The sequence below is a fragment of the Orbicella franksi genome, chromosome 2 (assembly GCF_964199315.1).
Source record: "Orbicella franksi chromosome 2, jaOrbFran1.1, whole genome shotgun sequence".
NCBI lineage: Eukaryota > Metazoa > Cnidaria > Anthozoa > Scleractinia > Merulinidae > Orbicella > Orbicella franksi.
Window position 1 is genome coordinate 13,784,154 of NC_138146.1, and position 6,000 is coordinate 13,790,153.

Sequence of the window (6,000 nt, forward strand, 5' to 3'; positions counted from 1 at the left end):
CCAAGTCAGAAACCATGTTCTAGCAAAACCAGCCAAAAGCCTTGTTCTACCTATCCTAGACATAAATCTAAATCCAACCCAGTCATGACCCTATCTATACTCAGCCCAGTGAAAAACCTAACCCTACTCAACCCAGTCAAAATCCCAGCTATACCCAGCCCAGTGAAATACCTAGCTACACCAAACCTGAACAAATGCCCACCCAACACCACTCTGAAAGTGAGCCTGATGCTTCTCTGCCAAAAGCAGATGAAGATGAAAGCCCTGAAGTCAGATCATCAGATGCCAGGTTTTCTCCCAAACAAACTACATGTATTCTACGATTACCCAGTGGTACAACATTGTTTTTGTTTTATTTACAGCTTTGCTTTCCTTTTTTTTCTTCTGGTTACTCTGGCACAGTGTAACATTGTCTTCCTTGCATTGATACTCCCTTTTCCAATCATAATAACTACAGCTCTTTTTTCAGTTTGTTTTATAGACATGTCACACCCTGCAAATGCTGATCAAAATTGCAAAACAGATAAGACTGAAAAAAAATCAAACAAACAAATCCAAGAGAACAAACTGTCATCAAACAATGAAGATGAACTACCGGTAAATGAACAAATCATCCGTGACGAAGATTCTGAGGACATTTGCATTTCTATTCTAACTTTTATAAAGGTCTTGCTCTGCATTCTTATCCTTTATGAGTGTCAATTTAATTTCATTGAACACCAACCATTTGGTAGCTTGCTATTTAGGAGAATTCTAGCAACTGTTTTGAGAGTTCAATGTTCATTAATCATTATTTCAATGCATGTGTTGCCTGAGAAAAATGTTGGTTCCTTGGTAGGCATATATGAACAAGGAAACAATGAAGATGATTTTCCAAAAGAAAAAACATGTTCAGATTCCTTGTTAAACTTTCTGCATGTTATGCATTTTAGAACACTTAAACATAAAAAACAAAGGTTGGTTCTGAACAAAACCTGGAAACATGTTTTGAACTGAATTTCAAATTTCAAAAAGAAATTTATAAACCATTCCTCTTCTGTCAAGAACCGCAAAACAAAAACAAAGCAGTCAAACAAAAATGACAAGATAACAGTATGTTCAACAACAGAAACTTATATAATTCAGTATCTTGTTTTCGGCTTGTCTGTGATATCTTTACCAGGGTTAATTATAATATATTTGGTTATTCCTAAAATTCAAATTTTCACTAAATTTCTGCACAACCTTTCAGATGATTGGTTAGAAAATGTGGTGTTATCTCATTCATATTTATTTTCCACACATCATTACCTTTACATGTCTTCAGTCATTTTTGGTAATATGGCTATTAACAGTTTTTGCACTGCAATTCTGTTGGAAACTTTTCTTGCTTTAAGTGGTTCATACATATTATTAGTTTCAATACATCCCATATTACAAGAAATCTTACAGTTCTGCAGCTTTACAAGTCTCACATGTGTATATTTTATGCTGTTATATGTAGGAGAATATGGTTTGGTACTGTTATTATTTTTCTTTGGCTTTTTATTTCAGTTTACAAGTGAAACTTTTTTGCTTTGTAACTTTTGGTCATTTGGCACTTTGTTGGGGTTTTTTCAATCTTTGAATATGTGCTTGTTGACTTGTTCAACATATTTTTATCTCTTCCTGGAAATTTACTTTGTTTTGTTTCACCATTTAAGCCCTATATGGTGCAAGTTTTTTGTCAAAGACTGGTATGGAAAAACTCATATATTTCGACTACTACAAACTGCCACTGTATCAGATCTTGAAAAACAAATCTTAGTGAAATTCAAACTTTCTAGTAACGACTACTGGTTAAGTGGTCCAGGAGGAAATAAAATGGCCAATCAAGCCAAACTTGTTGATCTCACCACAGTGCATATTAGAGAAAGGTTGCTTGGTGGGATCGACAAGTGCTGCATCAAGGGGTGTACAGAGGATGCAGTATCTCAAAGAAGACTGCAATGTATGGCAGGGGTTTATGAATTGAAAATAGCACCTGAAAATCTTTGTCAAGCAAATGACATCCCCTTATTTGTCTGTAACCATCACTATTACTCTCAAAAAAAAACGGGGCCATAAACCAAAGAGATTATATTCAAGTGTCCTACATGCCCAAAAAATACCTTTCAAAGCCAAGGACAAAACAGACGCAGATGATTGTGTTTCTTTGCTTGGAGTGAAAACATGCACATCATGTAAAAAAGACATAGTTGTGACTATGACAACACCATGTTCACAACACATTCTTAAAATTTCATCAAAGTATTACATGTGTGCATGCAACTGCTTCGATCAGACAATTAATGGTAAAATTCAAGAAATTAACAGTGACATGTATGAGTGCTTTTCAGATAGAGAAGGCCATTCAGCTAAATATGACTTTGAGCAAAACTACATCTGCACTGAATGCAGTCCAGGGTACTTAAAAACAATCAAGATAGAGAAGGATAATTATCAAGCGGGTTTAGGTAGAAAATCAAAAAATGAAAACACTCAAGAGAAAACATCACAATCATTTGCTGAAACTCCCCATATTACATTTCCTTTTTCTGCTTATTTTTCTGGCTCTACTTACAACAGCAATAAAAGCATATTACATGATTATGAATCTATTTCTAATATGTTCTTGTTACTGTCTAAAACACAGTTTCCTCCTTGGGAAGTCCATCTACAGCATGGAAAAACTGGTGCCATGCTACATTTTTACCTTGAATCGGGTTCTGAGTCTTTACCAACAAAGAAGTTAACACTATTTTGCCCATTTCTGTTTGGTGCACCTCACCAAGTTTCATTTTCAGTATATGTACTGGGAAAACAAGTTGACAGTGGTTTTCTTCCTGATGACTATATAAAAAAAATAAGTCATCTTCTTGACACCCTCTTCTCATTGCAGCTTTGTCTTGGTATTTATGACGAAAAGTTGCTGAAATCTATCAAAGTGAGACAGCAAATTAATGACTCTGGAAATGATTGCAATAAAACTTGTCAAATAGACTCAAAATTTGTGCTTTCTAATTGCTATGGGAAACAGATAAGCGAAACTGTAAGAAGTGTCAATCCTCAAAGACCATGCAAGAGGTTTCTACTATCTCCTTATGCAGAAAAATGTTCAAACTGCACAGTCTTATTACAAAATATGAACATATTTCATGAACGTCAGATGTCTTCTGATAAATGCAGTTCTGACTCACATACTGCACTAGCTAAACTTAGCTTTGCTGAGCTACTTGAAAGATACAAAAATTTGAGAAAATCATGTGACTACTGGAAATCAAGAACTAGATATTACATGAAAAGAAAAAAAATTGAGCCCCCAGTTAATTTTAACATGTGTTCAACAGAGCTAGGTGGACTTATAGATACAGCTGTTAAGGACAATTTGTTAACAGAAAACTCTGTCTTATATTTGTTATTGCTGGATACTGTGATAGGATTGCAAAAGCAGGAAAAAGAGTTTATGAAAAGTAGTAAAATGACCTTAAACAAAAAAAAGCCGAGAGCAAAAGGAATGAGGTACCATCCTTTGGTTATTAAGTGGTGTTGCTCCTTAGCCAGCAAATGTAGGGGAAAAGGTTATGAAAGCATTCGGAACATACTTCCACTGCCTCATTGGCAAACAATTAAGCAATACAGACAGACCAGTTCTTCATCAGAACCAATAAACCAAGAAAACTTGCGATGAATGGTACAAGAAATGGAAAGGCAAAATTGTAAAGCAATTGGTGGCATCCATTGGGATGAAATGATTATTCAAGAAGGCATTGTAGTTTGTAAAAGAACAGGAGAACTAGTTGGTTTTGAGAATCTTGACATTCCAAGGGAATTAAGTAAAGATTTTGATGCCATGTAGAAAGAAAGCAATGAAATTTGTATTGATGATAACGAGTCCTCAGATTCTGAGTCTGACCGAAATTCATCCAGTTCATCATCAAATGAAAGTGATTCTGGTAAATATCCAGCAATTAACACTCAGTTGAAAGCAAAAATGGTATGTCGGTTCTTCTTTTCTTCTATTGAAGGTGACTTCTCTTGGCCTGTTGCCAGTTTCCCAGTGCGACAAATGAACAGTGCAAAACTAAAAGTGTTAGTTTGGAAAGTAATTGAGGTACTTTCTAAGACAACTATAAAAGACAGTCATATTCAGGTACTCTATGGCGTTTGCGATGGTTCTTCTTATTCTCATGCTTTTTTCCGCAAATCAAATGTACAAAACTGGGTGTGTTATAATCCTTACAACAACAATGTACCAATTTGGTGGCTTTCAGACTACCCCCATCTAATAAAAAAGCTAAGAAATTTTATTGTTAATCCAGACAGAAATATGGAATGGTCAAAGCAGAAGGTAACTTCTCAACACCTCATTGACGTTGTTGAATGAAAACAAACAAAACTGCGCTGGAAACATGTTAAATTGAGTGCACGAACAAAAATGTCTGTAAAACGAGCAGTGGAAGTGTGTTCTGAAAATGTTGTGACAGACATATGTGAGGGCAGTTTTCCCCTTGAAGAGACAATTGGAACTCAAATGTACTTGAGTATATGTGCAAAATTATTTAGAATAATGAATAACAGTACAGGGATAGATCCATCGAGTTACAGAGAGCTTGTCAAGGTTATGAATTGGTTCACTAAGTGGCACAATGAGATCAAAATGACAACACCTGAGAGGGGCCAACAAAAAGATCATTGGAAAAAATTTAATACTGAACAGACATATAAAGACTTAGTAAGATCTATTAGAGCTTTTCTAGGGTTGGTGCAGTACATTCAAATGAACTATCCTGATACTATTATAATTCCAAAAACAATGTGTCAAGATGATGTAGAAAACTATTTTTCCCTACAGCGGGCACGCATATCATCAGGTCAACCAACTGTTCTCCAGTTTTTTGAATCTGCTGCAACATTAAACACAGACCTATTACTGACATCTGAATTTGGGGATCTTCATGGAAACATTGGCTCATACGATCCAGTGTCGACACCAAATGCAACAAACATACCTTTGCTTAGAAGAAACAAATATAAACTTTCTTCAGAGCATGATTCTCAATATTCTTTTGACCTCAGTGATTTAAATAACTATTCATTTCTTCCAGTCACAGTTCCACAAGGTACTTATGATAAAGCACAGACACTTCAACTCCTGCGGCATGCAAACCAAACTTTAGACTATATTGATCTATCAACTTCATCTACAATAATTCAGGCCAACCAAATTATTGTACATGCTATGAAAAATGAAATAAACTCTCAACAGTTGTTAGAATTTGTTTCTTGTGTAGACCATGGGCTTCGAATGCACTATTTCAAAAAAGAAAGCTGGACTGAAAATTCATTGACAAAAGCACTGGTGGCGCTAAAAAATGACAACAATTTAAGGGTACTGTGGAATAACATGTTAAGTAAAATGCATCTTATCAACATGGACAACGAATTAGTATGCAATTTGCTATTTTTGTTTGTGACAAAATTTACCAAAAGGAGATGTGTAACATATTTGGCATTTGATGGATTTGGTCCAAGTCCTCACCAAGACAATTCTGCTATACGGCAATTGCTTAAAAAGTATGACTTGTTTGTTGACAAAAAAATGGAGACTGTAATAGATTCAACTGCCAAATCAAAAAGTAAATGCCATGGCTGTGGAGAGCTGGGACACTGGGTTAGAGAATGCCCTAAAGGCTACAACAAAAATTGGCTCACCACACAAACATGTTCAAATGCAACCAACTTGGACACTTTAGAAGAGATCGCCCTTTCAAAATGACAACACAGAAAACAAAGCCTATTTCTTTTGGCACTACAAAGCAGACCAGTGCACCTGAAAAAAGGATTTGGTATCACCCATCCAGTGCATTACCTAAAATGATTGGAATGTTAGACAGCTGTGATCTTGATACAAACAACACATATGTGCCACTTTCAGTCGACAATGCAAATTCCAAAACAACAAAACAGGGATCAAATCAGTGGTTCCACTATCGAAAAGGT